Raw genomic sequence first — 11,115 nt, forward strand, 5'->3', positions numbered from 1 at the left:
CCACATATGCTGAGCACTTGTTGGCTGCTTTTCCTTCAATCTGCGGTCCGACATTCCAAAACATCTCAATTTGGTTGAGGTCGGGGGATTGTGGAGGCCAGGTCATCTGATGCAGCACTCCTTTACTCTCCTTCTTGGTAAAATAGCCCTTACACAGCCTGGAGGTGTGTTGGGTCATTGTCCTGTTGAAAAACAAATGATAGTCCCACTAAGCTCAAACCAGATGGGCTTAGTTTCTTAGTTTCTTGGCCCAAGCAAGTCTCTTCTTCTCATTGGTGTCCTTTACTAGTGGTTTCTTTGCATCAATTCGAACATGAAGGCCTGATTCACACAGTCTCATCTGAACAGTTGATGTTGAGATGTGTCTGTTACTTGAACTCTGTGAAACATTTATTTGGGCTGCAATTTCTGAGGCTGGAAACTCTAATGAACTTATCCTCTGCAGCAGAAGTAACTCTGGGTCTTCCATTCCTGTGGCGGTCCTCATGAGAGCGAGTTTCATCATAGCTCTTGACATTTTCCGAATTGACTAACCTTCATGTCTTAACCCTTGTGTGGTGTTCATGTTTTTGTTATTCACCCAATGTTCGAAGGGTCTGACGGACCCACAACATTATTGGGTTTTTAAAACAATACACCCATAACAATTTACGTAAAAATACTTATTACTTACAGTTGAAGTCGGAAATTTACATACACTTAGGTTGGAGTCATTAAAACTCGTTTTTCAACCACACCACACATTTCTTGTTAATAAACTGTAGTTTTGGCAAGTCGGTTAGGACATCTACTTTGTGCATGACACAAGTAATTTTTCCAACAATTGTTTACAGACAGATTATTTCACTTATAATTCACTGTATCACAATTCCAGTGGGTCAGAAGTTTACATACACTAAGTTGACTGTGCCTTTAAACAGCTTGGGAAACTCCAGAAAATGATGTCATGGCTTTAGAAACTTCTGATAGGCTAATTGACATCATTTGAGTCAATTGGAGGTGTACCTGTGGATGTATTTCAAGGCCTACCTTCAAACTCAGTGCCTCTTTGCTTGACATCATAGGAAGATCAAAAGAAATCAGCCAAGACCTCAGAAAAACAATTGTAGATCTCCTCAAGTCTGGTACTTCCTTGGGAGCAATTTCCAAACGCTTGAAGGTACCTTGTTCATCTGTACAAACAATAGTACGCAAGTATAAACACCATTCCTTGGCTTTGTTGTCCTTAAGCCATTTTGCCACAACTTTGGAAGTATGCTTGGGGTCATTGTCCATTTGGAAGACCCATTTGAGACCAAGCTTTCCTGACTGATGTCTTGAGATGTTGCTTCAATATATCCACATACTTTTCCTTCCTCATGATGCCATCTATTTTGTGAAGTGCACCAGTCCCTCCTGCAGCAAAGCACCCCCACAGCAGGTTTCTGCCACCCCTGTGCTTCACAGTTGGGATGGTGTTCTTCGGCTTGCAAGCCTTCCCCTTTTTCTTCCAAACATAACGATGGTCATTATGGCCAAACAGTTCTATTTTTGTTTAATCAGACTAGAGGACATTTCTCCAAAAAGTACGATCTTTGTCCCCATGTGCAGATGCAAACCGTAGTCTGGCTTTTTTATGGTGGTTTTGGAGCAGTGGCTTCTTCCTTGCTGAGCAGCCTTTCAGGTTATGTCTATATGGGACTCGTTTTACTGTGGATATAGATACTTTTGTACCTGTTTCCTCCAGCTTCATCACAAGGTCCTTTGCTGTTGTTCTGGGATTGATTTGCACTTTTCGCACCAAAGTACGTTCATCTCTAGGAGACAGAACGTGTCTCCTTCCTGAGCGGTATGACGGCTGCGTGGTCCCATGTTGTTTATACTTGCGTACTATTGTTTGTACAGGTCAACATGGTACCTTCAGGCGTTTGGAAATTGCTCCCAAGGATGAACCAGACTTGTGGAGGTCTACACATTTATTTCTGAGGTCTTGGCTGATTTCTTTTGATTTTCCCATGATGTCAAGCAAAGAGGCACTGAGTTTGAAGGTAGGCCTTGAAATACATCCACCGGTACACCTCCAATTGACTCAAATGATGTCAATTAGCCTATCAGAAGCTTCTAAAGCCATGACATCATTTTCTGGAATTTTCCAAGCTGTTTAAAGGCACAGTCACCTTAGTGTATGTAAACTTCTGACCCACTGGAATTGTGATACAGTGAATTATAAGTGAAATAATCTGTCTGTTAACAATTGTTGGAAAAAATTACTTATATCATGCACATAGTAGATGTCCTAACCGACTTGCCAAAACTATAGTTTGTTAACAAGAAATTTGTGGAGTTGTTGAAAAACTAGTTTTAATGACTACAACCTAAGTGTATGTAAACTTCCGACTTCAACTATAGACATTGACTTATGTCAATTACAAGCAATATAGACAGCATACATGGTTAATATTTGCCATTTACCTCTGCTAGATCACATTTATCAATAAAAGCGCTATTCGTTTTTTTAAATAACATTTATAATTATGAACAAGAGATTGGTGGGATAAATCATGTTTATCTTGAACAAATATAAATGAAACAAGGTTTTCATCACTATTGATGTTTATTGCTTTGAACTGAACAAATCGTAAGGACAAATTTTACATACAGTATTTAATGGAAATGATAAATGAGCTCCATTGAACACAAATTAATGCCGGTCTACACACCACATGAGGGACTGAGTTTTACTGTGTGTGTGTGTTGCAAATGTATTTCTTGCGCTTGATGCATGTGTACTGTGTCTTCCTGTCCTTCTTGGGTCCACACACATCGCAGCGCTTCTTCTTGTTGCTACCGGCTGCAATCTAGAATGATGAAACACTTAGTTCAGGAATCACTCACTCAATCACTCCTTCACTCACTCACTCACATATATAGTTACAGCAGGCCAAGGTAGGAGAGTCAGACACACACACACATGCAACAACATCACTTACACTTACTTCCGGTATTAGAGTTGTTGGTTCTGTGGGTCGGGCGGATGGGCGGATGAGGCACCAGCATCCTCGTCCTGAATCCTCCTCACGATGGCTGCAGAAGCTGGGGTCCTTGGGATATGTTGCCTCCTCTGGATTTGTGGTCTTACCAATTTGTGGTCTTGCCCAGCTCCTCGAGAAAGAGCTGTCTTCTCTGGAGCTTCCCCCTGTTCCAATCTGGGTTCAACGCCATCCAGATGACAAACGCGTTGTACGCCGAGATGTTGAAGAATATCACAAGTGGCCAGCATAGGGTTCTTCTTTTGCAGCTGTAGCCAGTAACCAGCTTGTCTAAATTGTCCACCCCTCCTTTTGTGTCATTGTAATCCATTGTGATTTCTGGTTTTTGATGTTCCTGGCCACAGATTCTCCCATCCCTATATATCCAAATAAATCCCTGTAAAACGTATGTTAGCTACCCTATCCTTTTCCCATCTCCCTTATCTGATTTGTTTTTAAATCACTGGACACACTACACACAAACATGGTGAAGCAACATTTCCACGATGGAGCAAACTTCCACACTGAAATATTTGACTCATGCACCTACTTACTACGACACTGTCCTCCTGTGCACTCTTAGAAAAACATGTTATACCTAGAACCTAGTACCCTTTGATGAATCCTTTTATGTTCTAGGTAGAACCTTTCATTCTTAGAGTGCACAGGAAGACAGTGTCGTAGTAAGTAGGTGCATGAGTCAAATATTTCCCAGTGTAAGGCAATTATTGAAAATGATTTCTAAGCCAGGAACAAGTTTCCCTTTATCCAATTATCTCTGCACGATCCATATATTAATTACAAAACTGCATATGTTCACAATGACCAGTGACTAATTATCTTTATCCTGCCTTGTGTAGGCATGGATTGAGGACCATGGCATTGAATGGTATGGACCAGTAAATGCACATGGTGAGATCGTCACAGAGCCTGTCCCTCCCACAGAAGCACTGCGGGGGTCAGTGACAACATGCCTGCAGGAGATTGATCCCTTAATGTACAGCAACTGTTTTGGCATTGACATTTACATGGATGCCCTGAGAATCCTGCAGGAAAGCTTATTTGCTTAGACGAAAGTTGTGATACTGATGTTATTGTAGTGGCCATATAACTGCAGTTTTATACTAATGGTGTAAGCAACCAATTAAAGGAATATAACGTAAGGTCTGGGATCATGTCATTCTGATATTCACCCAAACCATGACATCACAACAGATTACTCCAAACAAGTTGTTGTTGAGAAGCTAGTTGTTGTTGAGAAGCTAGTTGTTGTTGAGAAGCTAGGTGTAGTTGAGAAGCTAGTTGTAGTTGAGAAGCTAGTTGTTGATGATAAGCTAGGTGTAGTTGAGAAGCTAGGTGTAGTTGAGAAGCTAGTTGTAGTTGAGAAGCTAGTTGTAGTTGAGAAGCTAGCTGTTGATGAGAAGCTAGTTGTAGTTGAGAAGCTAGTTGTTGATGAGAAGCTAGGTGTAGTTGAGAAGCTAGGTGTTGTTGAGAAGCTAGTTGTTGTTGAGAAACTAGTTGTTGTTGAGAAGCTAGGTGTAGTTGAGAAGCTAGGTGTTGTTGAGAAGGTAGTTGTTGTTGAGAAGCTAGGTGTAGTTGAGAAGCTAGTTGTTGTTGAGAAGCTAGTTGTTGTTGAGAAGCTAGTTGTAGTTGAGAAGCTAGGTGTAGTTGTGTGTGTGTGCAGCATGTGACATACTTAACTCTTCCACCTTTCCCGTCACAGGATGAGATTATAGTTCTGTGTAGTAATGTCAGTGTTGGAGAAAGCTAGTGATGACAATGTAAATAAAACCACTCGTTTTTTGTACTTTATACCATCGATGACTACTCTGTCGTTGCTCTACACCTCCTATCTGATTATGGTTAGCCAACACCATCTTACTTTCACCATCTGTTTTTCCTCTCACTGGAACACGTTACAGCTTGAGCACATGTAAAACAATAACTTGAAAAGCTACTTACATGCCATGATTTAGACTTTCATTATAACCTTGTTTATGATCTGTTTATTATGTTATGTAAATAACTGACGATTATTTATGAAGAATGACAACAACCTTTCATTGCAGTGTGGTTTATTTATTTACTTTCAACAACAAAAAACATTCACAAATATGTTAATCAGGAGTGTTTACTCATTAGAGAAATTGAAATAAGTTATAATCCCCAGTATCTTCACAAAGTCTATTTGGTAAAATTATGAAATAGACTTTGTGATGATACTGAAGGTTTTACCATGGGCCTGCATCTCAGAGGCCTAACACAGTAACTACTTTATAGTCTGCCCAGTAGATAATCATGGCATTCTGTAATGAATAGACGGCAGACAGGGTATAGGCCAGGATGGTCCACCATGCTAACAGACTGTTCTGGTCCTGCATCTTCTGGTGACCTATTGAAAACTACAACAATGATATAGCAAATGAAGATTCATTATGTGTTCCTTTTGTTTTGATGACAAGACAAAGTAGCCTACACACCTGTGGAAGTTTGCTGCTTTCAGTGTCCAACTCCAACTGACAGGTTGAATACCATGTGGCATTTTTTTGTATTATTATTTTTATTGTTCCCCGTTCCTGAGCTTGAGGAAAACACTGTAGAAAAGAATAAGGCACAAGACTAATACCCCTTTTAACACAGCTGCGCTGGACTGCGTTGGCCCTGGTTGTGTCATTGCCATAGTTGCTGAAAAAAGGACAATGTGAAAAAGAGTATATCTGGACCAGCACAAGTCTGCAGGGTGAAAAAGGTTCAAACAGATACCAAACAACTGAATATGATACGATTATGGAGAGAAATTTAACTTTTCATTTTCTATGGTGTTTTTATCAACAGTTAAAAAGGCACAATATGGGATATAATACCCAGGTTAATGGTTATTGCAATAATATTTACCATTCTTGAAGAACAGAATGTATGTTAACTTATGGCCCTCATGTTGAACTCTAGGTTTCCATCCATCTTGAACCCACCTGGTCTTAGTGGGTCGTCATCACATCAGATCACAGCATACTAACCTGGTGCTACACAAAACAGACACAGACAATACAGTTAGATTTCAAGGTTTGTACTGAATAACATCAAATGTGATCAGTCGATGCAGGTACAACCACCATTCTGTAAAGTGGTAATGTCTGCTAACGATAATGTAATAACAATGTCCCAGTGATGTGTATACCTGTCTGTTTAGGCTAGCTGAGTCTAGAATGGGCTGGGGAAGACACTGTAATTTATGATGCAGAGACATGTTGTAAGTTTGTGTGTGTTTAGCTTTTGTCAGGTCACACACAAGTTAAGATATACAGTGAGGGAAAAAAGTATTTGATCCCCTGCTGATTTTGTACGTTTGCCCACTGACAAAGAAATGATCAGTCTATAATTTTAATGGTAGGTTTATTTGAACAGTGAGAGACAGAATAACAACAAAACAATCCAGAAAAAAGCATGTCAAAAATGTTATGAATTGATTTGCATTTTAATGCAATCAGAAAGATTTCTGGCTCCCAGGTGTATTTTATACAGGTAACGAGCTGAGATTAGGAACACACATCTCAGCTTGTTACCTGTATAAAAGACACCTGTCCACAGAAGCAATCAAAATCAATCAATCAGGTTCCAAACTCTCCACCATGGCCAAGACCAAAGAGCTCTCCAAGGATGTCAGGGACACGATTGTAGACCTACACAAGGCTGGAATGGGCTACAAGACCATCGCCAAGCAGCTTGGTGAGAAGGTGACAACAGTTGGTGTGATTATTCGCAAATGGAAGAAACACAAAATAACTGTCAATCTCCCTCGGCCTGGGGCTCCATGCAAGATCTCACCTCGAGGAGTTGCAATGATCATGAGAACGGTGAGGAATCAGCCCAGAACTACACGGGAGGATCTTGTCAATGATCACAAGGCAGCTGGGACCATAGTCACCAAGAAAACAATTGGTAACACACTACGCCGTGAAGGACTGAAATCCTGCAGCGCCTGCAAGGTCCCCATGCTCAAGAAAGCACACATACATGCCCGTCTGAATGATTCAGAGGAGAACTGGGTGAAAGTGTTGTGGTCAGATGAGACCAAAATGGAGCTCTTTGGCATCAACTCAACTCGCCGTGTTTGGAGGAGGAGGAATGCTACCTATGACCCCAAGAACACCATCCCCACCGTCAAACATGGAGGTGGAAACATTATGCTTTGGGGGTGTTTTTCTGCTAAGGGGACAGGACAACTTCACCGCATCAAAGGGACGATGGACGGGGCCATGTACCATCAAATCTTGGGTGAGAACCTCCTTCCCTCAGCCAGGGCATTGAAAATGGGTTGTGGATGGGTATTCCAGCATGACAATGACCCAAAACACACAGCCAAGGCAACAAAGGAGTGGCTCAAGAAGAAGCACATTAACATTTACATTTTAGTCATTTAGCAGACGCTCTTATCCAGAGCGACTTACAGTTAGTGAGTACATACATCATTTTTTTTTATACTGGCCCCCCATGGGAATCGAACCCACAACCCTGGCATTGCAAACGCCATGCTCTACCAATTGAGCTACATCCCTGCCGGTCATTCCCTCCCCTACCCTGGACGACGCTGAGCCAATTGTGCGCCGCCCCATGAGTCTCCCGGTCGCGGCCGGCTACGACAGAGCCTGGATTCGAACCAGGATCTCTAGTGGCACAGCTAGCACTGCGATGCAGTGCCTTAGACCACTGCGCCACTCGGGAGACACGGTCCTGGAGTGGCCTAGCCAGTCTCCAGACCTTAATCCCATAGAAAATCTGTGGAGGGAGCTGAAGGTTCGAGTTGCTTAACGTCAGCCTCGAAACCTTAATGACTTGGAGAAGATCTGCAAAGAGGAGTGGGACAAAATCCCTCCTGAGATGTGTGCAAACCTGGTGGCCAACTACAAGAAACGTCTGACCCCTGTGATTGCCAACAAGGGTTTTGCCACCAAGTACTAAGTCATGTTTTGCAGAGGGGTCAAATACTTATTTCCCTCATTAAAATGCAAATCAATTTATAACATTTTTGACATGCGTTTTTCTGGATTTCTTTGTTGTTATTCTGTCTCTCACTGTTCAAATAAACCTACCATTAAAATTATAGACTGATCATGTCTTTGTCAGTGGGCAAACGTATAAAATCAGCAGGGGATCAAATACCTTTTTCCCCTTACTGTATTAAAACACAGGAAAAACACGTTTTTAATTGCACTAGGCCTTTAAGTAACCTTCTGTCTTATGTAACCATATCAAACATAACATATCATACTAATAGAGTACCACAGTATGAGTCACAATACCCAGAAAACCTAGCGGTCAAACAGGTTCATTTTTCCACCATTCATTTTTCCCATAGGGGATTTTAGAAACACTTAAATAAGGGCTGTGTTTCGTGTAAGGTTACCCTGACGTAACATTTTGATAACCGTATAAATCTTTCTAGGGCAAGGTGACGTTTATCAAGTGCATTCAGAAAGTATTCAGACCCCTTGAAATTTTTTCACATTCTGTTATGTTACAGCCTTATTCTAAAATTGATACAATATTTTTTTTTACTCATCTACACACATTACCCCATAATGACAAAGCGAAAACATTATTTATTTTTTTGCAAAATAACAAAAAAAGAACAAAGAAATAGCTTATTTACAGAAGTATTCAGACCCTTTGCTATGAGACTCAAAATTGAGCTCAGGTGCATCCTGTTTCCATTAATCATTCTAGAGATGTTTCTACAACTTGATTGGAGTCCACCTGTGGTAAATTCAATTGATTGGACCTGATTTGGAAAGGCACACACCTGTCTATATAAGGTCACACAGTTGACAGTGCATGTCAGAGCAAAAACCAAGCCATGAGGTCGAAGGAATTGTCCGTAGAGCTCCGAGACAGGATTGTGTCAAGGCACAGATCTGGGGAAGGGTACCAAAAAATTTCTGCAGCATTGAAGGTCCCCAAGAACACAGTGGCCTCCATCATTCTTAAATGGAAGAAGTTTGGAACCACCAAGACTCTTCCTAGAGCTGGCCGCCCGGCCAAACTGAAAAATCGGGGGAGAAGGGCCTTGGTTATGGAGGTGACCAAGAACCCGATGGTCACTCTGACAGAGCTCCCGAGTTCCTCTGTGGAGATGGGAGAACCTTCAAGTAGGACAATTATCTCTGCAGCACTCCACCAATCAGGCCTTTATGGTAGAGTTGCCAGACGGAAGCCACTCCTCAGTAAATGGCACGACAGCCCGCTTGGAGTTTGCCAAAAGGCACCTAAAGGACTCTCAGACCATGAGAAACAAGATTCCCTGGTCTGATGAAACCAAGACTGAACTCTTTGGCCTGAATGCCAAGCGTCACGTCTAGAGAAAACCTGGCACCATCCCTACGGTGAAGCATGGTGGTGGCAGCATTATGCTGTGGGGATGTTTTTCAGCGGCAGTGACTGGGAGACTAGTCAGGATAGAGGGAAAGATGAACAGAGCAAAGTACAGAGAGATCCTTGATGAAAACCTGCTACAGAGAGCTCAGGACCTCAGACTGGGGTGAAGGATAACCTTCCAACAGGATAACCACCCTAAGCACACAGCCAAGTCAGCGCAGGAATGGCTTCAGGACAAGTTTCTTGAGTGGCCCAGCCAGAGCCTGGACTTGAACCCGATCGAACATCTCTAGAGAGACCTGAAAATAGCTGTGCAGCGACGCTCCCCATCCAACATTTACATTTACATCATTTAGCAGACGCTCTTATCCAGAGCGACTTACAAATTGGTGCAATCAAGTTATGATAGCCAGTGGGACAACCACTTTTTTTTTTTTTATGGGGGGGGGGGGGGGGGTGTAGAAGGATTACTTTTATACTATTCCAGGTATTCCTTAAAGAGGTAGGGTTTCAAGTGTCTCCGGAAGGTGGTCAGTGACTCTGGCGTCGTGGGGGAGCTTGTTCCACCATTGGCGTGCCTGAGCAGCGAATAGCTTTGACTGGGCTGAGCGGGAACTGTGCTTCCGTAGAGGTAGGGGGGCTAGCAGGCCAGAGGTGGATGAACGTAGTGCCCTCGTTTGGGTGTAGGGTCTGATCAGAGCCTGAAGGTAAGGAAGTGCAGTTCCCCTCACAGCTCCGTAGGCAAGCACCATGGTCTTGTAGTAGATGCAAGCCTCAACTGGAAGCCAGTGGAGTGTGCGGAGGAGCGGGGTGACATGAGAGAACTTGGGAAGGTTGAACACCAGACAGGCTGCAGCGTTCTGGATAAGTTGTAGGGGTTTAATAGCACAGGCAGGGAGCCCAGCCAACAGCGAGTTGCAGTAATCCAGACGGGAGATGACAAGTGCCTGGATTAGGACCTGTGCCGCTTTCTGTGTAAGGTAGGGTCGTACTCTGTGAATGTTGTAGAGCATGAACCTGCAGGATCGGGTCACCGCTTTGATGTTAGCGGAGAACGACAGGGTGTTGTCCAGGGTCACGCCAAGGTTCTTTGCACTCTGGGAGGAGGACACAATGGAGTTTTCAACCGTGATGGCGAGATCATGGAGCGGGTAGTCCTTCCCCGGGAGGAAGAGCAGCTCTGTCTTGCCGAGGTTCAGCTTGAGAGGATCTGCAGAGAAGAATGGGAGAAACTCCCCAAATTCAGGTGTGCCAAGCTTGTAGCGTCATACCCAAGAAGGCTCGAGGCTGTAATCGCTGCCAAAGGTGCTTCAACAAAGTACTGAGTAAAGGGTCTGAATACTTATGTAAATGTGATATTTCAGTTTTGTTTTTTTATACATTTGCAAAAATGTATAAAAACCTGTTTTTACTTCGTCATTATGAGGTATTGTGTGTAGATTGATGAGGGGGAAAAAAACTATTTAATCAATTTTAGAATAAGGCTGTAACCTAACAAAATGTGGAAGAAAATGCACTGTATTCTGTATTTACCCCCCAAAATGAAATGCTAATTAGCTGTTAATGTGGCTATAATAAAGAATTACAAATGCAATGATGATTAACTATGCATTTTTAAATGGACAATTCTGTGAACTGTCTTGTGCACGTTTTAAAATGACACAATAACTGTTAGCAAAGTTGTCAGATAGAGATGACGTGCAGGAGCTTGCAGGGATTTGTAGTTTTGGATGAT

Source organism: Coregonus lavaretus (genome assembly GCF_964263955.1).
Source record: "Coregonus lavaretus genome assembly, chromosome: 39".
NCBI lineage: Eukaryota > Metazoa > Chordata > Actinopteri > Salmoniformes > Salmonidae > Coregonus > Coregonus lavaretus.